General features: G+C 42.2%; 1 pseudogene; it reads right to left on the bottom strand.

Moving 5' to 3' along the window:
- Positions 1-9,681: 9,681 nt before the first annotated feature.
- Positions 9,682-10,056, bottom strand: LOC142441867 (interferon-induced transmembrane protein 2 pseudogene; annotated as a pseudogene).
- Positions 10,057-22,665: the final 12,609 nt, after the last annotated feature.

Below are 22,665 nucleotides of genomic sequence, written 5' to 3'. Positions count from 1 at the left end.
ATAGAAATAACCTTTTAATTTTAGTCTTAAGTAGATTTGTTGAGCATGATAATATCTTAGCTTTAAATATTATTTCGATGTTGCTACCCCAAATGAATACTTAATACTTGATCTTCACATTTGAGAGAGTTCCGGATTCCGTTTCTTTGGGAGGGCTGCCGGAAGGGCGGAGAGAAAAACTAAAGGGTCCGTTTCCAAAGACCATCTGCATGTCTGCTGTCAGTGTCTGACGAGGATCCAGGCGTCCCACCCACCACGGCACAAACGAACCGCCACTGTGGATTGACATGTAGAGCAACCACTTGAAACGCTCCAAATGACCGTCCGTTTCCGGACGGCCTGCGTGGAAGCTTCTGCCGCTGTTCAAACGACGCCGTGTCCTCCATCGAGATGTTCCGCACGTCTTGCACTCGCGGTTCAATCGCTCAGAGAGGGACGGACTTTTCCGCGGCGTCTCTTCAGGCAGGTTCGAATCCCAGTCGGGACGCGTGTTTCCTGTTGGGGAGCATCTTCCGTCTCACCGAACAGTGCGCGATTGGCCACTGGGCTAATTTGCTTGCATGTTTGGAATAGTAATTGGCAATGGCTCGTATTTCCCCAACAATGGGAGATTTACAAAATTACACAGAGCCAAATCGTATCTACTGATGGGCAGGAGGTGGTGTTGGCAAAGTCAGCAGATCCATTTCCTGTTGGGAAAACCAGAAAGCACCGATTGTGCAAACTGCCTCCCATCGAAGTGTGCGAGCCACAGCTTCGATGGCGCCTGCGAAGCCTCAAGGGCGATTCTGGGAAAGAAAATCGTAGGTTTGCCTACATTCGTTTGGTCTGCCTCTGAAAGAAAGAAAGAAAGATGAAAAGACGAGAGAGAAAGTCCAGGACTCTAAGTCCAGTCGCGTTTTGTTGGGGCGTTTAGTGCTCGCTCCAAAGCTGAGCAACTTGCCCACCGCTCTCTTCCAGCTCAAGGTTTGTTAACATCAGCAACAAGCTTCACATCCTTTATCTTCCCCTCCATTTCATATCTCGCCTGCAACTCTGCAAATTCTTAACCGACTACACCCCTAGCATAAGTAACATATGTAGCAAAAGTATATTGTAAAGAATTGTGCCAATCCTGATAGAATCTAGAACAAGACCAATTTTCAACACATTAAATGTGTGACAGACACTGAACCCATGTAAGTCTTTCTCCAGATCTCTAATAACTCTGGTTATTATATACCCTAAAGAAGGCTGGCAGAAAACCATGGCACTATTTCAAAAAACTAGGTATGGGTGTCCTGCTAGACTCTAGTAAGCATGCATCATGGGGCCACAAGAACATAAATGGTCATATAGCCAGAGAGTCACATAATTTACTGGATTTGCTCAGACACACTAAAGGATAAGATCAGGAATCCATTGTACAATGAGAGATTCCTCCAGGATAAGAAACATGCAGGGCCAAGAGATTTAATCTAAGTCAGCTGCATAGCATGTATTCCAGACCAGTGTTTTCAGTCACCGTGTGTTCCCCAGATCCACCCTCCCAATTCAAAACTGCTGCTTCAAGTAAGTTCTTATGACAGTTATTTTCAGCCTCCCTAATGCCACGACCCTTTCATACAGTTTTCAGGTTGTGGTGACCCCCAAACCATAAAATTATTTTCGTTGCCACTTCGCAACTGAAATTTTGTTGCTTTAATGAATCATCATGTAAATATCTGATATGCAGAGTGTATTTTCATTGTTAAAAATTAAACATAATTAAAGCATAGTGATTAATCACAAAAAATGTAATTATACATTGTAAAATATTTCTTTCTAACAAGATTTCACCACCACCACCCGCCACCCCCGTTAATGTGGTTTTAAGTGTCCAGGCTGAGTCGTGGGTTCAAATCCCAATTCTGATTAGCTTATTTTTCTACTTCTGCCTGGCTTCAGAAAAGTTCCACTTCTGAGTTCATAACATCTGAAGTTTCTTCCGTCACCCTTTCCCCACCGCAAATGCTCTCATTGACCCAAACACAGCCTCTCTCTTTGGCCACAATCACCGAGTATTATTCCCGCTCAACTCAGCTTCCCTCCAACTCCAAATGCACTGATGTCGTAGTCGACTCCGAAACTACATTCAGAGTGGGTTCTACCCTGCCCTAGAGGGTGGCATAGAGTGGGTTTGCACTTGGAGACAGAGGGTTTGGAGTTTGGCTGCGAAATATTGCGGCGGCATGTTACTGGCTTCTAGTGGGTGGATAAATAACAGTGTTGCTGTTAAACACCCTAGCTGGCTACTGAGAAGAATCAGACCGGAAATGCTGAGAAATCCTGGACTAGAAGCAACCCTTCTCCTTGCCTTGGAATCACTATGGGAGTAGTTTATTTGAATCTGTTGATGGCGTTAACCAGTTGTAAACGTGGTGGCTTAAAACAACACCAATGAATTCTCTTACACCCTGGAAATCAGCAGCTTGCGATGGAAGCATCATCAAGACTGCATTCCTCCAGGGACTTCAGGGAGACCATTGCTTTCCTTGGACTTCCCAGCTTCTGGAGACACGTATATTCCCTTTAGTCACATGACTCCAACGCGAAATGCTCCAGCTCCAGGTTCCATCTTCACAACTCCTCTCCCTCTCTTTGACCTTCTGCCCGCCCCACTCCCCACCCTTTGTGATTACACTGGGCCCCTGAATAATTAAAATGACCTCCTCCATCTCCTGAGCCTTAGCTGCAAAATCCCTTTTAACCATAGAGGGTGCTATATTCAGTTACTTAAGGTGAGGGGATGACCCTTATTCAGCCTAGCTTATCAGTTTGTCCCCCTCTTTCCCAAGCTGGAGAAGGTAAGAGTTTTGCGTGCACTACTCACTCTTCTTACCAGTATGTACTCGTTTTCTCAGTTGCTCTCTAACTAATCGTTTTTAGAGTCTTTCATCTCCTAGGGAAGGCAGTCCAAATATTATAACAATTGACTCTCGGCTAAGTTCAAACTCACGGTTCATCTAGAAAAATGAGACTGTGCTCAAAGATTTATAAGATTGGAGTCTTTACACAGGCTCTCTGAAATTCGCAGGGGCAATTCTACCCTGTTCATTGACTCAATCTGTTTCCCATGGAGTGACCTATTGGTCCAGTTGTGAGGATTTTACATTGAATTGTAACCCACACTAACAGCTGCAATCTTGATCTTTATCAGCAAGTGGGGTAGTTACATAATCCAGTGTCAATTTGGGATTTGAGAGGATTATATGTGAAGGGGTGCAGCCTGGCTTGTCAATCAAGATATAACCCATGAGGTCTCTGCATGGGCATGGCCTTCTCTCGAGAATTTTGGGAATTTCCTGAATTTCCTCCTTGGAAGCAGGAGAGACTCTCTCTTCCAGCTCACTTGCTGAAGGACCCTCTACTGAAGAGACAAAAAGCACTATGCTGATAGACTCCTTGCCCTGGGAACTGGAGAAGCCAAGTGGAGACCCCTGCCAGCACTGAGATGCTTACAACACCACTGGATTCAAAGACTTTTTACCCACTGGCCTGTGATCTTCCTGCAATTGGTGTCATTGCAAGTGCTTCATGAGTCTGAAGACGACTTTATAGACTGGTATCATAGGGGCTGCTATCGGACTTATGGACTTGATCAGGACTGGGCTGGGATGTCTTCTCAATATTCAATTACTCTTGTATATAAAACTCTCTTTTATACACAATAAGTTTCTATGGATTTGTTTGTCTAGTCTACTCAGAATAACACAGCAAGTTTGGAGTTAAGCAAAATATATATGATATCTGAAATTAAAATCAGATAACCTAGACTTCTCTATCCAGTGAAATCACCTTTCTTTCAAAAATAAAGATAAATAATTATATTCTAAAGTAAAAATCCTGAATATAATATATGAATGTCATGTGAATAAAACAGTTTTAAAATGAAATAAAATTTTTAAAGATTGACAGCTTTGGGGGGAAGAAAGGAAGACCTGAGAGAATTTATTACTTATCGATTCTCTCTATAGGAAATACTACAAGAAGTGGTCCAGATTAAATCAATAACATTGCAGAAGAAAGGAATTGCCAGGAAGGGATAAAATCACTGGGCATTGAAATATGTAGATCAATATGAAAAATTACTCTCTTTCATTTCTTAAATCTGTTTTAAAAACTAACCATTTGAAGCCAAAATAATAATTAAAATGTTCTGTGATGTTCATTACCTATGCACGTAAACTGCAGAGCATAATAAAGCAATATAAGATAGGGGTTACATGGAGTTCTCCTGTTGTAATGTTGTTGTTTGTGAGGTGCCATCTATGCAGGGGGTTCAGACCCACAGGGACCCGATCCACACAGAAGACCAGAACATGGCCTGGTCCTGTGCCCTCCTTGCCATCATTCCTGTGCCTGAGCCCCTCTGGGCAGCCATCCTGTCAATACATCTCGTTGTGGGCCTTTCTCGACCTTGCTGTTGCCCACCAGGAAGAAAGAAGCCACTGAGAATGTTAGGCATAGCTTTGAAACTGTAGTGATATTTTCACATTATACCTGAAGTGATTATGTTAATTGAAAGTAAACTCTACTAAGTTCAAAATATATATCGCAAACATAAAAATGTTTTTAAATATATAGGTTACAAAGAGTAGTGAATGGGTTAACTTTGTCTTAGAAGCCACTCATTTAGCCCCAATAAAAAGATTTATTAATAAAAAAACCCCACTCATTTAAGCCCCTTAACTCCAAAAGAGGACAGAAAAGAGAAACAAAAGGACAAAGAGGAAAGATGAAAGATAGAAATAGAAAACAAATAGTAAATTGATACACTTTAGTTCAGTCATTAAGAACTGCATTATTGTGAAAAAGGAAAACGCCAATTACATAACAGAAGTGCTCAGATTAAATGAGAAAAGACTGGTTGACTGGAGCTCTATTTTGTAAAATAAGTATCCAGGATGCTTCACAAGATACTCAAAAGTAGGTGCCAATTGAGAAAATTAAGGAAGAAGTGGTCTATGGAGCTTCTTTAACTTTTTCCACTTGATCCCTTTTCACCCGAGGCTTAGGAAAAAGAGCATGCACTGTCAGTGACGCCTGGGGTTCATTGTATGTTTGGCTTGGAATTAATTTTTGGTCCTTGAACGTTCAGAAACATTTAACTGTTGTGAATTTTTTCATGATCCTCACTATCAATGGAGTTGCAACCCGCAGTTCAAGACGTTTTTGCTCTCAGATAGGGGAAGGGGGGCTTTTACTGATCTTTGTTTCAGGTCAAAATAATTCGTAGAGATCCTCATCCACAATATTTCATTTTAAATCAAATTAAATTTGTGTTCTTAGAGGTGGGAATTTTGAGCTTCCAAGGACCGCTTATTGGGTTTGACCAGGGGAGAGAAAGGGCAGGGTTCAAGTCTTGATTTTAACCAACCAAAAAAATATTCTGTTTTGTTTTGTTTAAGGAGATTCTTACAGGCACATTTTTGACTCCTCAAGCAGGGGGCAGCAAAAACACAAAAATCTATCTCCCCAAGCAAATTTTTTCATACTAAACAATTACAATAATTATTTTTTAACCTTTTATTAGTGGCTCATACTACTCTTATCACAATCCAAACATATACATACATACATACATCAATTGTCTAAAGAAAGGGGATCCAACACAATGCTCACATTAGTGAACAGGAACGCGGGGATCACAAACAAGTAAAATGTTTCTGAAGATCATCTACCTCACAGCGGGAGCAGCAGGACATTGAGAGGGAGCTGCCAGAGGTTCAGGCCACATTCAGAAGCAGACGTGGAACAAGGCTTATCATTCTTAATGTCAGCTGAGTCTTAGCTCAAAGCAGAAAATCTCAGAAAGATGTTTACTTGTGTTTTACTGACTATGCCAAGGCACTTGTGTGAATCATAAACTATGTGGAGCCTTGGGAAGTAGGGAAATCCATCACACATCACCGTGCTCATGTGAGCTTGTTCATGGATCAAGAGGCAGTTGTGAGAACAGAACAAGGGACTACTGCATGGTTTCAAGCCAGGAAAAATAATAAAATAGTTTCAAAATTAAGAAAAGAAAACGAAAATGATGATGGCAATACATGTATGTGTGCTTGATACAATTGATGTAAGGATTTTTATAATAAGAGGCCCCCAATAAAATGATTTACAAATTTAAAAAGATAATAAGAAAAATTAAAATTTTAAATATAGGAAATTGTACATCTGGGTTTTATCCTCACATCATACTGTTCAGCCTATTTATTAAGCAAATCATCAGAGAAGCTGGATTCTATGAAGAAGAATTCTGCATCAGGATTGGAGAAAGCTAATTATCAATTTGTGATATGCAGATGACTTCACATGCTTGCTGAAGTACTTGCGGAGGACTTGAAGTACTTGCTGATGAAGATCAAGGACGGCAGCTGTCAGTGTGGATTATGATTCAATGTGAAGAAAACAAGCACCCTCACAACTTGACTTACATTTAACATCATGATAAATGGCGAAGACGTTGAATTGGCCAACCTTTCAGTCTTGCTTGGATCCATGATCAGTTCTCATGGAAGCAGCAGTAAGATCAGAAGACAAGTTAGTCTGGGCAAGTCTGCTCCACAAGACATCTTTGGAGTGTTGTAAAGCAAGGATGGTACTTTGAGAACTAAGGGATGCCTGACCCAAGTCGTGATTCGCGCATGTGAAAGTTGGACATTGAATAAAGAAGATTGAGGAAGAATCGGTGCGTTTGAGTCGTGGTAAGGGAGAAGCATGCTGAAAGTACCATGACTGCGGAGCGGACACCCCGACGTCTTGGAACAATTATCCGCCTAAGTGCTCTGTGGAGGCAAGCATGGCGAGACTTTGTCTCACGTACCTTGCACATGCTGTCAGGAGAGACCAGTCCCTGGAGAAGGACATCACGTTAGGTCAACTAGAGGGCCAGAGAAAGAGAGGAAGGCCCGCAACCAGATGGAGTGACACCATGGCTGCAACAATGGGCTCAAGCGTGGGAACCATTGGGAGGCTGTATAGGACTGGGCAGTGTTTTGTTCTGTTGTGTAAAAGGTTGTTCTGGGTCAGAACCAATTCAATGGCATCTAACAAGACTCTCAGAAACCTATCGGGGCAGTTTTACCCGTGAGAGGTCAACACTGAGACACTGAACGGAGACAGGATTGGGACAAAGAACGTCAGGGTGTTTCCTTTCTATCTCACTCCCCTACCCCAGCCCCATTACTCAGCCTCATGTATGATCTTTGGAAGACACTGAACCACTCCTAGGCTTCCCAAGGGAATTTAGGATCCTGAACAATAGGAAACACAACTTAGTTTGTGATCAGATTATTCCTTATTCATACTAAATGTCTGTGACTGATGAGGAGTTGCTCAATATTCTTGTGAGTCGGTGCATTGGGTGGGATCTGCTGGAACATGAACTTTTGGAGAGCAGTAGCAGGTCTTAGACCAGATCTGAGTACACAGTTTTGCCCAGTTGGCACACAAACCATTGGTAAGTGAAGATGTAAGCACATCTTGAAGTTGTATTGGTTGTCCATTAGTCCTTTCAGTATAAAGTACTCTCCTTCCCCTGGGATTTAGATGATTTAAATTTGAAAATGGGTTTCTGTGCACCTCTCCCGCTCCTTTGTGCAGCACTCTGGACTTTTGCAGGACTTTGAAAGGTTATTACACAAAAAGTTGATTTTCATGTGGTGTTACCATGTATGCAGAGAAGGGTCGCATTATCTCATTTTTACAAGGTCAATTCTCCTCCAGAGAAGAGTGAAATGATCCCTCTCAAAGAAATAGAAATCTAAAAAATGGTGTGGCCCCACGCCCTTAAACAGTACCTCAAAGCTCCTCCAGAGAGTTGGGCAGCAGGAATCTTCTCTATCTAGAAGTGCCTGACCAAAAAATTGTGGAGTAGCTTTTCAACAGTGAAGGCTCAACCATATACTGTTCTCCACATTGAACCACTGGGCCATCTCCAACGCTGTAACTTGATTTGTGAAAGGGTGAGATTTCCAAGAAGAGCTAGAAAAATCTCTGTATTTGACGGCTTATAGCATCTCCCCAGTGATTGGATGAAACACCTAGGACCTTGAATTTGGTACCAGTGTTTTTGTCTTGGGGTGGGGGGGGAGAAAACAAATCATTTAATATCTGCATTGTACATTCATTGAATAGTCCATTAATGTGCATAACCGCAGAGGAAATGAAGCTGAGAGTCCCACTCGGGGTTGGCTGAATCCACTCAAGGGCATTTTCACTGGAAGCAATCCATGATCGCAGAAAGGTGGGCAGGTAGTTGGGCAGAGCAGAGGGGCAATGGGGAATGGCATAGGAAGAACACGACGCAGGTTCTTTGTGTGAAAGCAGTGAGGAGAGGAAGGGTCTAATTTAGAAGAAACTTCAGGAGAATTTCAGAAGGCCAGCCTCCTTGGTTAAATGGAGACTAGTTGGACCCTAAGTCTATGGCCCTTAGTCACCCTTCAAGCCTAGAACTGAACTCATTTACGAGGTAAAGGGCAAAATTTACCCAAATACACAGTTCAGGAGGTTTGTAAAGGAGGAACAATGGATACAAGAAACATAGGAAAGAAGTAGAATCGTTATGAGACGCGGAGGAGATTGCAATGATGAGCTGAATCACAACTTATGTGAATTGCTGAATGTGAAGCTATGCGTTGCTCTGTAAACTGTCACCCAATGCACAACTGTAATTTTGTTTCTAAAGGCATTATTGGGAAAGGTACCAGTATTGGCGACAGGAGACATTTTTGCAATCTCGGAATTTGAACTAAGAAAAATGTCTTCTTTTTGAAACTACAACTCCCTCACCCTTTCTTCATTTCCAAAACAACTCACTCTGAGCTAGTATTCTCTAATGTCTAATACAAGGTTAAATATCTATCTCCTGTTCTCATTAATAATAATACTAATAGGGGGCGGGGGAGAGGAGGAGGGGAAAATGAAGAGCTGATACCAAGGGCTCAAATAGAAAGCACAGGTTTCAGAATGATGAGGGAAACAAATATATAAAAGTACTTGACAGAGTGGATGTAGGTGTGGATTGTGATAAGAGTTGTACAAGTCCCCAATGAAATGATTTATTTATTTAAAAATATAATAACAGCCTTACTACTACCACTACTAATAATAATACTGTGGCTTCCCAAATGTTTCTTTAGTATCCTTTCATAGGAATGATTTCATTATATTTCTAATTCACTGGAACTGCTATTTTGACTTTCACCTGCTAAGGAGATGACCAGGCCTTACCTTTGGAGTATGTTTTCTCTTCCCTGCACAGCATGAGGACAGACGGGCAAGAGAAAAAGGTGTTTATCTGTGAATGGATCAATACTTTCCTTAAGAATTTTGGCTTCAAGCTATCTAACTGTACAGGATTTGATTGAAAAATACTACCTTGCTTTACTTAATCTAAATGAGGCTTCCTTGCTGTGACTGTTGCTGCTGCTTGGTTCTGTGCCTTCAAGCTGGTTGGGCCTCAGAAGGACCCTGTCAGGCAGAGAACTGCCCCCAGAGGATTTTCAAGGCTGAATTTTTTTTTTTTTTACAAACCAGGGCGCTTTATTGAGCTTGCTGAGAGATGGAAATACATGAAGGAATGGCTGTGGACAGGAACGGCAGCAGGCAGGTGAGGGGTCAGGTCATCCAGCAGGTTCAGGACACAGCATGGTGCAATGGCTAGTGGCCTTGCTGGCCCATCATCTGTGACAGGGCTTGGAAACTCATCCCTGTGCCCGTGGTGAGAAGAATGACGAAGATGAGGATTCCCAGGAGGCCGAGGACCGTAGAGAAGATGTTCAAGTACTTGGCAGTGGACGCATGGCTCTGGGCCCCAATCATGTTGCCCACCATCTTCTGATCCCTAGACTTCACGGAGTAGACATAGGCCATGAAGCCCAGGCAGCAGCAGTTGAGGAAGAGCGTGTTGAAGAGGGACCAGACGATGTGGTCAGGCACGTGGGGTTCACTCGGGATGTTGATCATGGTGGACTGCATGGGGGCGGCCTGGTATGGGGTCCGCAGCCCCCCCATCTTGAGCTCCTCTTGAGACATCTCCTGGGTGTGAGGACACAGAGACCTGCAGAATGGGAAAGGCCCAGGCTGGAATTTTTATGGGAGCAAATTGCCAGGTCTTTTCTCCTGAGGTGTGAGTGGGCTGGTGCATTCAAAGTCACATTCAGCAGTTGAATACTAAGACATTGTACCACCAGGGTTGCTTGTGATTTAATTGGACATATGCAATCTAATAAGCAAAGTAATAATGAAAAAGAAAACAGAAGATGCTATATATTCTGATAACATTGTCCTAAAACAATCTGTCTTCATTTTTATCTTTAACTTGCTGACAACTTTCAAACCTACAATTCCCTCTTTCCCTTTTGCCCCATATGAGAGCAAGAAAGTTCATGGACTCCCTCCCTCCCTTTGCCCATGGCAGGCAGTTCAAAGGAAAGAAGTCCTGTCTGCGTATGAAATCCTGCTTCCACCCATGACCCGCACTAAACCACTGGGTCACTCTCCCCTCCTTCACTCATTCAAACAGGCCCCTTGAGTGCCTGCTCTCCTCTGCCTAGGGAACAGTACATATTTATTAAAAATTTTATAACTTTTTGGCAAGTGTACAGCATCATCAAACTTGACACTCAACTATTAATTAGGAAGTCGTCCATCCTAATTCTACTGTATGATCACATGCACTTGGTTTTGTGAGGAGTATGTCTCAGAGATAACGTCACCCATGAGCGGTCTGTCTTCTCTAGCTTCCATTGCTCACTGGCTCTGCTGCCTGCAGACTAAAATGGATCTGTCTAGTTCTACCTGTATAGGATGATTGCTTTAATAATTGTTGTCTGGGAGAAGAGTGTGGTATCAGGGCTCTTCTGAAAGCTGTCCTTCACGAGCTGCTTTCCTATCAGATGGAGATTATTTTAAACTTGATTATGGTTTATGGAACTGCGGTATGAAATGATTCTTGGTCAGGTGACCTCCCTCTTGACCCAACCTAAATTTGCTTTAGCCTTATATATTTCTCGCTTGATTCAAAACAAAAATTAATTTTGTCCCCCCCTATTTTAATATTGCAGATGGTCTTTTCTTTCTTACTCTTTATTTTTATATTATTATTCTATTTTTAAAAATTTTTTTCTGTTACGTTTCCCAGGTTATGAACCACAGAAGGGGTGAATGATGCACAGACCCAATAACGGATTAATGAAGAGGGGGCCCAGGGGTTGGGCAGCAAAGGGGAATTGAAGAGCAAATAATGAATGCAGTCAGCAGGAGAGAGCACTAGAATTGAATGCGGCGATGTATAGAAAACTCTTTTTAAACGCAAGTTCCAAAAAAAACCTCACCATGGAGTCAATGCTGACTCATAATGACCCTCCTTCAGATTTCCAAGACTGTAAGTGTTTACAGGAGTACAAAACCTTAGATAAATGTGAACCACACTGGCAAACATTCTGGATTCAAAAATGCCCTGCTTATTAATATGCCAAGGGGTTAATTCATGCCCACTTTAAGGTCAAGATTCCTGAATCTAATAAGGTAGTGATTGTCATGGGAGAGGCTTCTAACCCTGAATATATTGATTTGGAACTTGCTGGAAGGGAAATAGGAATGTGAAAATCATAAATGTAAATTCTTAGGTGAAATGAGAGGCCTAGAGAAACAATACCCCCGCCAAATCAGCCAAGATATAAGGGGTACAACCTAAATTAAAACATTCAGATACCTGATTGGAGGTCCTCATGTTTGCCAGTGTTCTACATGGTGGAAATGAATGTCTAAAGAAAAGAAGAAGAAAATGTTTTCATATAATGATGAATATAACAAGCAGGTGGAACACACAACATTTCTAAAAATAGTAGAAGTTGTTAGAGTGGTTAGATACTGTTGGAAGAGCTAGAAAGATAGGATGGCCAACACCAGGACAGACGTTCAAGATGCAAATAAACCGAGAAATGTATCACATTTATTAATAATAATTAATCTCAAAGATATGATATCCTCCTAAATTGACCTATTAGTTCAATGTAATTCCAATATAAATTTCAACAATGTTTTATATAGACTTGATAAATTGGTTGTACAATGATATGGAGGTGCATGGGACCCATGCAGCCAACATGATAGTCAATGGAGAAAAGACTAACACAATCCCACTGAAAAGGGGGACCAGACAAGGATGCCCCTTGTCTCCACTCTTATCTAATAGCTGGAGCTTTTAGCTAACAGCATAAGGCAAAGAAGAGACATCAAAGGTATTTGTCTGGGGAAGGAAGAGGTGAGCCTATGGTTATTTGCAGATGATATGATCTTATATATGGAAAATCCCAAAAGTTCCACAAGGGGAGTGCTGGAAGCAATAGAGGAGTTTGGCAGAGTGGCAGGATACAAGGTCAACAAACAGAAGTCCATCAGACTGTTACATACATCAGATAAAACCACAGAAGAGGAGAACAAAAAGGTGGTACCCTTCATAATAGCCAAATACAAATTGAAATATTTAGGGATATACCTGACTAAAAAAAACAAAACAAAAGATCTATATGGGGAAAACTACAGAACGCTATTACAAGAAACTACAAGCGACCTCAACAAATGGAAGAATATCCCATGCTCTTGGATTGGAAGACTCAATATAGTCAAGATGTCAGTTCTGCCAAAGGCACTATATAAGTTTAATGCAATCCTGATACAATTACCCTCATCTTTCCTCAAAGAAATGAAAAAAACTGATTACCAATTTCATATGGAGAGGGAAGAAGCCCAGAATTAGCAGAGAACTCCTCGAGAAGAAGGACACCGTGGGACAGCTTGCTTTACCTGACTTTAGCACATGCTATGTAGCTACAGTTGTCAAAACCGCATGGTATTGGTACAATGACAGCTACTCAGACCAATGGAAAAGACCTGCAAACCCAGATATAAAGACATCAGCATACAGACAACTGATCTTTGATAAGGGCCCCAAAAATATCAAATGGGAAGCAGATGCCCTCTTTAAAAAGTGGTGCTGGAAAAAAATGGATATTTACCTGCAGAAAAATAAAACAAGACCCTTATCTTACTCAGTGCAGAAGAATAAACTCAAGGTGGATCACAGACCTTGAAGTTAAACCCCAAATTATTAGGGCCATCAATGAGGGAATTCGGACCAATTTGAGAATTTTGGCACAGGAAATACTTGGCTATCAGAAATAGGGAAGGACACACACACAGAGGAGGCACAAATTGACAAATGGGATATACTGAAGATAAAACACCTGTGTACATCGAAAGAATTCACCAAGAGAGTAATAAGAGAGTCCACATCATTAGCAATGACACATCAGACAAAGGCCTTATTACTAAAATCTACAATACTCTGCTAGCTTCCAAAAAGAACAAAACTAATAGCCCACTTGAGAGGTGGGCAAAGGACTTGAACAGAAGTCTCACGGGGCAGAAATCCGAATGACCAACAAACATATGAGAAAATGTGCCCAATCTTTAGCCATAAGAGAAATGCAAATTGCAACAACAATGAGGTACCACCTAACACCCTCAAAGGTAGCCCAATTCAAAAAAATCAGAAAGCAACAAGTGTTGGAGGGGCTGTGGGGAGACAGGAACTCTCATCCACTGCTGGTGGACTTGTAAGTATGTGTGACCACTATGGAAATCGACCTGGCGATATCTAAAACCGATGGAAATCGAGTTACCATACGATCCATTAATCCCCCTCCTGGGCATATACCCAGAGGAAGCAAGAGACAAACCAAGGCCAGACATCTGTGCTCCAGTGTTCACTGCGGCACAGTTCACAATTTTAAGGAGTCGGAAGCAACCCAAATTTTCATCAACTGATGATAGGATTAAAAACTGTGGTATATACATACAATGGAGTACTACACATCACTAAAAAGCAGTGATGAACGTATGAGGCACATAGTGGCATGGGAAGAACCGGAGGAAATCATGCTAAGTGGAGTAAATCAGGCACAAAAGGACAAGTACAACATGGCCCTGCTGAGGTAAGCATTAAAAAAATTCAAAAGGGGTATAGAGAAAAAGCTACTGTATACAAACATTCTTGGGGGAGGACCATGTAGTATGGCAGGGACCAGATCAAATCCAGGGATGCACATGGTAGACAACAGGGTAGGAGGTGGGTAAAGGGGGAAAAAAGGATGAAAATAAGGAAGAAATGGGTAGCAGGGGCATGGGGCACTAACCCACCCAAGGGGATGGTATTGTTTGTATCTCCACAAGGAAAGAGGGACCAGACTTCAACCCAGTGTCCCAAGGTGTGAATGCAACTTTCTGGTGTGGAGTAGGGAACCAGTGGAGAGGTCTTGGGGGCTGGCCCCAGTACCAAATACTAAGTGGATGCCTGCCCCTCTCCCCAGAAGAATTTATTTCAAAGGACCGCATTGAATCTGCAGCTCTGGGAGACAAATGTATCTGATCAGAACACACGATGAAGATGAAGGGGTAGTAGGAGAGAGTGGAGCACATACTGGCCCACCAGGCCTTGAGGATGATAAACCCAATTAGATTATCCAGTCCACAGAGAGGACCATATGGCCAGCCCCACTATGAGACATGACGTTCCTCACTGACCCATGGCCCTGCGGGGGACAGTACCGGAGACAAAGTGTGGGAATTGCGCCCGACCTCATCCCACCACACCGAGGCAAAGTACTCGGGGAGTGAAGCGGAACAGCAAGGGAATGGAGTGGCAAGGTCCCCAGGGAATGCTGAAGGTGAACTTTGGGGCCAGGGCATGGTGCCTCATCAGACTGGACTGGAAAATACTCCTAAACTTGAACAAATGATCCTTGATCTAACTACAAGCTTTTCTTTCTTGTTGTGTTTTGTTTTGTTCTTTGTCAGTGGTTTGTTGTTGTTTTGTTGTATATTGTTGCTTGGTTTTGCTCTGTCTTGTTTTTGTGCATGTTATTATCTCTGCAGGTCTGTCTAAATAAAATAGGCTGGATGAACTATCTGGAGGAAAAACAATGGGACCGACAGTTCTGGGGGGAAATGGGAGAGGGGGAGGTGGCAGGTAAGGAAGTGGTTGTTGAAGGCCATTAGGACTCAGCCTTGAAATGGCCGAGAAGTCTCATGACCTATGTGTCAGTGTTTGCTGATTTCTTCTGTGACTTTACGCTTGGAACAGACTGTCAAGGACAAGAAAGTATGAAAGGCCTCGGAAAAACAAGTGGCTTAATTTTCTCAAGGATGTCTGCCTTGGCAGAAAATAGGGTTGCTATGTGTATCAAATGTGCTTGCTTAACAATGAGATAATTAACCCTGGGTTATTTCTGCATGGATATGAGGAGCGTGTAGAATAAACTCGGGTGCTTCAGTCCATCAGACCGTTGCTCTCCCAATACTTTCTGTCTCTATTTTTTCCTTAATCTTCACTTCCCCTTTCAGGACTGTTCGCTGAAACCCAGGTGGGGACGGAGCATGATAGTGGGACAGGAGGAAAGTCAAGGGAAATAGAGGAAATACCTGGGAGGCAAAGGGATTTATAGAAGGTTAGACAAAGACATGTACATATGCAAATATATATGACGATGGGGAAATAGATCTATATGCCTATATTTATAGTTTTAGTATTAAGGTGGTGGAAGGACATTGGGCCTCCACTCAAGTACTCCCTCAATGCAAGAATACTTTCTTCTATGAAATTGGCATTCTATGATGCTCACGCTCCCGACACAACCGCTGAAGACAAAGCGGGTGAATAAGCAAATGTGGAGAAGAAAGCTGATGGTGCCCGGCTATACAGTGGCTGGTGTCTTAAGGGTTTGAAGATAAACAAGCAGCCATATAGCTCAGAAGCAACAAAGCCCACATGGATGAACACACCAGCCTGTGTGATCACGAGGTGCCGAAGGAATCAGTTATCAGACATCAAAGAACAGAAAAAAAATCACATCATTGGGTGCACACCTCCACGATACGATCGCTGAGGACAAATAGGTGCTTAAGCAAATTGTGGCAAAGAAAGTTGGTAGTGCCCGGCTATCAAAAGGTATAGCGTCTGGGGTCTTAAAGGCTTGAAGGTAAACAAGTGGCCATCCAGTTCTGAAGGAACAAAACTCAGAAGGAAGAAACACACCAGCCTGTGTGATCACGAGTTGTCGAAGGGATCAGGTATAAGGCATCTCAAAGAGGGAACCGATTACAAGAATCTATAATTGACCTACTCCCTGGGGGACAGACAACAGAAAAGGGGGTGAAGGGAGACGTCAGACAGGGCAAGATATGACCAAAAAAATTTATGAATTATCAAGGGCTCATGAGGGAGGGGGGAGCAGGGAGGAAGGGGAAAAAAAGAGGACCTGATGCCAAGGGCTTCAGTGGAGAGCAAATGCTTTGAAAATGATGAGGGCAATGAATGTATAGATGTGCGTTACACAATTGATGTATGTATGGATTGTGATAAGAGTTGTATGAGCCCCTATTAAAACATTTTTTAAAAAGAAAAAAAGAAATGGAACTAAGAAAAATATGCTAGACTCATAGGGAAAAATGGGAAATTTGATGCAAATTAATACCACAAGGATATACATGTCAAAAATGAAAAAGAAAAGAAAAAGAGCTCATCGGTATGTTTGTGAATTACTCAGGACCCTGTGTATACATTATTCTAGATAATAAAACAGAAAACAATCAAAACAGTAAATGGACTACACTCCTGATAGGAAGCTGATGTGATAAGGGGAACAGCAGTCACCAATAGTAGTCCTCGGAACCCACTGCAGACCAAGAGCCCGGGTTCCCTGGAAGAACCTCGAACCAGACAACTTGTCCATGAGCTGTTTCAGGAATTGAGAGATGTAATCAAAGGCCAAGCAGGGGAGGTATTATCTTGATGTCACGCTCTTTTCTTTCCTCTAATCCCAGTCCTTAACATCCAATAAACCCACTTCAAAGCGAGATGTTTAGGAAGGTTGAGAAATTCTGCTTACATACTCCAGTACTTTTGCCAAACAAAGCAGCAAAGATCATGGATAATAGATAATTCTGAACACAAATAGTAAGATTTACAAAAATACCACAAATGTATAACTTAAAAAATGGAAAATTCTTTTCTCTTTATTCAGAAGGGCCAGAAGTGCAAATTCAGAGCCTGGGTCCCCGGGGAAGACCTTCATCTATCCAGTCTCTAGGAGAGAGCAGTTCTTGGATTCCTGGACTTGCAGGCTCATCTGCTTCCATTCTCAATGGCAACTGTCTTCTCCCTGCACGTGTCTCCGTGTGTTCTGCTATGTTGGTTTCAGACCCGGCCTATTCTGATATGACCTCATCAGTATAATAAAAGAACATGTTTATGCTGAGCACATCATAACTACAGAGAGAGGTGTCAGGCCTTCAGTACATATTCCAAACCGATGGTGGTGATGACTACACAACTCTTCTTGATGTGATTGAACTATTGAATTGTATAGGTGAAGTCAATGTCCACAAAACTGTTACCAATATATATTCCATACATACTGAGTCCTTCACTACACAGTTCAGTTCATAAAAGTCCCCCTAAAGATATATTGAAGTTTTGACACTTGTATCCATGAATGTGACTTTGCTCTGGAAAATAAGTGCATCAGTTTCCTTGTTTGTTTTGCAGATATTATGATCTAAGTTAACAACGTGGCAGTGCAGGACCCTAATCCTCTCTAAGGAGAATCAAACAAACCAATAATCCAGTTGCAGTTTCGTCAGTGCTGACTCATGGAAACCCCTTGGGTGCAAAGTAGGACCGCACTCCATGGGGCTTACAAGGCTGGGAACTTTCGGAGGATGCAGATCATATCAGCGCTTTCTTCCAAGGTGCCTCGGCATGGGTTTGAGTCACTGCGTTTTTATTCAGAGCTGCACTGGTCCTCAGAGACTCCTCTGCCCCAATCATGTCTTACAAAGAGAGTCGCGCCCTGAAGGAGAACAGTCCGTGCCGATCCACTTGCTCCCCAGGAATAGCCGTTAATACCCATGAGAAGCAGAGCTTGGCTGATGGAAAGAAATTTCCTTTTTTAAAAGTCACACAGTGTATGGTATTTGTTACCTAAAGAAACTACTGGTAAGTTTCTTACTATGAAATTCTAAGACAAACTATCTTGATGTTTCCCCTCACCATTGTCATTAAGGATGGGAGGGTGGGACTACAGTGCTCTAGACCATGTCTGTTTGCATTTACACACCAAGATTCCTATTTGTGAAGACAACTTGGATTTCTTCTTCTTTCATCTAGTCATCGAAAGGCAGTGGTTGTCAACCTGTGGGTCGTGACCCCTTTGAGGGGCCGAATGACCCTTTCAAAGGGGTCACCTAAGACCATCAGAAAACACATTTTTCCAAAGGTTTTAGGAACCGAGACACCGCTCCTCTATCATCTCTAGGCAGGTCCACCCACATGGAGTTATGACCACTGATGAGTACCTGGCGTGAAGACTGTTACCCATGCTACACTGTGCTTCAAGACATTTCATTTATTTGTAATTAGAACTATTTCACCATATATAATTATGTTTTGTTTTGTGATTAATCACTATGCTTTAATTAGGTTTAATTTGTAACAATGGAAATATATCCTGCATATCAGATGTTTACATGATGATTCATAACAGTAGCAAAATTACAGTTATGAAGTAGCAATGAAAATAATTTTATGGTTGGGGGTCACCACAACATGAAGAACTGTATGAAAGGGTCGCGGCATTAGGAAGGTTGAGAACCACTGTCATAAGGACTTACTTGAAGCAGCAGTTTTGAATTGAGACAGAGGAACGGGGGACACATGGTGACTGAAAACACTGGTCTGGAATACATGCTTATGCAGCTGATTTAGATTAGATCTTGACCCTGCGTGTTTCTTATCCTGGAGGAACCTTTCCTTGTACAATGGATTCCTGACCTTATCCTTTAGTGTCTCTGAGCAAATCCAGTGAATTATGGGACTCTCTGGCTGTATGACCATTTATGTTTTTGTGGTCACATGATGCATGCTTACTAGGGTCTAGAAGGACACCCAGAACTAGGTTTTTAAATAGTGGTATGGTTTTCTGCGAGCCTTCTTTAGTTTATGTAATAACCAGAGCTATTATAGATCTGGAGAAAGACTTGCATGGGTGCAGTGTCTATCAAATATTTAATGTATTGAAAATTGGTCTTGGCCTAGATTCTGCTATCAAAACTGGCAAAATTGTTTACAATATATTTTTTTCTTCCCAGATAATTCTAATATTAATAGTTCTGCTAGATCATTCTTTAAACAGATGGAAAACAAATCCCCAGCTTCATGTGGAAAGGAAAGAGACCTTGGATAAACAAAACACTACCAAAGAACATCGACAAAGGAGGAGGCCTCTCACTACTCAATTTCATAGTCCGGTAATCAAAACAGTCTGGTATTGGTACAAAGATAGCTACATAGACCAATGCAACCAAATTGAGAACCAGAGACAAATCTCTCCACCTACAGAAAACTGATCGTTTACAAAGGGACAACTCATTCAATGGGGAAGAAATCATTTCTTTAACAAGCAGTGCTGGGAAAACTGGTTAGTCACTTGCAGAAGAATGAAACAGGACCCATAACTCACAACAAAAGGACTAAAAATCAATCAAAGGCTAAATTGTAAAAAACCATAACTCTAAAGAACATTAATGAAAAAAACAGAGACAGAATTAGGGGCCTTAATACATGACAAACATATATTCCTAAACATAATAAACCCCACATGAGCATCACAAGGCAAAATAAATGACTGGGATCTTTCTAAAAGTTAGACACTTATGTGCATAAAAACACCAAAGGGGTAAAACAGACACCACAGACTAGGAGAAAATATTGACAATATCATATTCAACAAAGGACTAGCCTTGAAAATGTATAGAAAACTTCAACAAGAAAAAGACAAATTTTGAAAATGGGCAAGAAACATGAACAGACACTTCGTGGTGTTACACATCCACAACAAGTTGGGAATAGAAATACTATATGATGCAGCAATTTCTCTATTTGGTACATACCCTAGGGCAATAAGAGCCACAAAATGAATAGATAAATGCACATCCATGTTCATGGCAGCACAATTCACAAGAGAAAAAAGATAGGAACCACCTAAATGCCCAGCAGTGGAAAGAACCATAAGGTCAACTTTTGTACACTTAGTGGAATGCTACATGATGTTAAAGAATCACAACGGTTCTGCAAAACACCACACAACATGGATGAACCTAGCCAAGGACAAAAGGACCAATGCTGTGTGAAACCACAATTACAAAAATTCAAGAATGGGTTTTCACCTGAAAAGAAACACTCTATCAAGGAGGAGAGGAGAAGGGAGAGAGGAGTAGTAAGACTAAAACATAGACAAGTATTAATTTGGATGAAAGTATTGACCTGAAAGACGACAACATCCAGTCAGGAGGAAGCTAGAAAAAAATATGGAGACATGAGAAGACACTAAGAGATTTGTAAGAGTTAAAGGGGGAGGGAGGGAAAAAAAAAAAGAGGACCTGATGCAAAGGGCTTAAGTGGAGAGCAAATGCTTTGAGAATGATTTGGGCAGGGCATGTATGGATGTGCTTTATACAATTGATGTATGTATATGTATGGATTGTGATAAGAGGTGTATGAGTCCCTAATAAAATGTAAAAAAAGAAAAGAGGAGGAAAAAAGAAATTGATTAGGGCAAAGAATGTACAGATATGCTTTATACAATTGATGTGTGTATATGTATGGACTGTTATAAGAGTTGTATGAGCCCCTAATAAATTGTTTTTTAAAAAAGAGTTAAAGGGAACAGAGGAAAATACCATTTTGCACACAATCCTGCAACAGTGGAGATCTATGAATAAATAGATGTTGACTAGACACTCAGGCTAAACAGGTGGGAGAGGGAGAATGGGGATTTACACCCACAAATACATAGAGTTTTGACAAGGGACATTTCTATATGTGTACTTATCTTTGCTGTAAATGTATCCATGAAAATGGTGGAGATCATAGGAGGGAAAGTTATGAAAACTTCTCAGTCACTGCCATCCAGTCAGTGTTGAAAACTTTTAGACATAACTAAATGTCTTGAGGAAACAGGTCGCAGGGCCTAGGGGATCAGAAGCAGAGTCTTGGGAAACCAAGGTGAAATGGTATCATGTAACTCACAAAGCAAGTGCTCCAACATCTAATTGAATTGAGAAGCAGCTGCGATCTTACCATCTCAGGAGCAGCCACGTAAGGTGCAGACATTGGTCCCTGCTCTGCCAGAGGAAAGAAGAGTAGCCCGAATGCAAAGACAATAGACCAACGAACCACACAAACCTCAGTCTGCACATCCCGGAGGCCAGCACTCGAGAGTGCCGAGCGACCGCTACCCACTGCTCTGGAAAGGATCCCATTAGAAGTAGTAACTTGAAAGAAAGTTCATGTAAGTTGTTGACTGTAAGAACTATGATCTGCTCTCCAAGCCTTCATCTAATTTACAAGAAAAACTTAAAAACACAAAGCCCAAACCAACCAGGTGGGTCATGCAAGTCCCATGTCACTTGGTATTGATGGGTCTGCTCTAGAGGTGGAAGAACAAAGATGTTCCTTCCAGTGGGGCTCCTCTGGACTCCTGCTCCCACCCCAGGTTAGTGAACCACCCCAAGAGAAATGTCAAGGGGTCCACTTCCTAGTAATTCTAACACCAGCTGACTATTTTTATTTGGATATCTCTTTTTCTATTTCTCCTGGTAACTTGGAAATAATGACTCAGTTAATATTGGGAGATTGAAACAAATTAAAAGGGACTCGAATGTAAGTCCTTTCAGGCCAGTAGCTTTGTCAGTTTTGACTGCCATGCATTACAAATCCAGAAAGGCTCCTATACCGGCTGTTACCTAGCTCTAACTGAAACACAACCGGCAGGTAAGGCCTGAGGTGGGACTCAAACCCCTGGAGAGAAGATGGGAGGAATCGGAAGAAAAGGGGGCGGGGCGTGGGGGAGGATGCTGCCTGAGAAATGATGCAACGTGGAAAAGCTTTAAATGACGTCACTCTCGCAGGCAAAAGCCGGTCAATAAGCATAAAGAGAAAGGAATTTTAGCCTTTTTTTGGGATCCTATACCTATAGCCCAGATGGTCAATTCGTTCTCTCCCTCTCTCTCCCCCTCCCTCCCTCCCTGGGCCTCAGACTCTCTCTCCGTCCTTGTCTCTCATTCAATCCGATAAACAGCGAGAGCTCGCCCCGACAACTCTGGGGAAGCAGTTCCATTGCGGGAGGGAAACGGAGCACGGAACTTCCTGGGTGGCAGGGTGTCGTCACCAAGGCTACTTCTTCCTCCTGAAAGACGATTCTCAGAAGGACCAGCTTTTCCTTATTTTTTTGCTCACCGTCGGTTTTCCTTGCTCGCTGCAGCGCACCCACGGCCCGGTTCAAGGCCCCGCTGGCCCCCGCGAAGACCCCGGGCTCTCCGTCTGCAGCCAGTACGTGCGCGGTGGAAGGCGCGACTCAATTCTCAGTCCAACCTTACACAGTTCCATATGGGGAATAATAAACTCAACATCTGAATTCTAAATCCACTTCGAAATAGCAGAATGCATGAAATCCTAAAGAGTTTGGGTTCCAGGGAAAGATTCTGAGCTTCGGTTTTCTCAAGTTGCAAAAGCCCACACAC

This window comes from Tenrec ecaudatus, chromosome 1 (assembly GCF_050624435.1).
Source record: "Tenrec ecaudatus isolate mTenEca1 chromosome 1, mTenEca1.hap1, whole genome shotgun sequence".
NCBI lineage: Eukaryota > Metazoa > Chordata > Mammalia > Afrosoricida > Tenrecidae > Tenrec > Tenrec ecaudatus.
The sequence above is the reverse complement of the archived record's forward strand: the minus strand, read 5'-3'. Positions and strand labels throughout refer to the sequence as shown.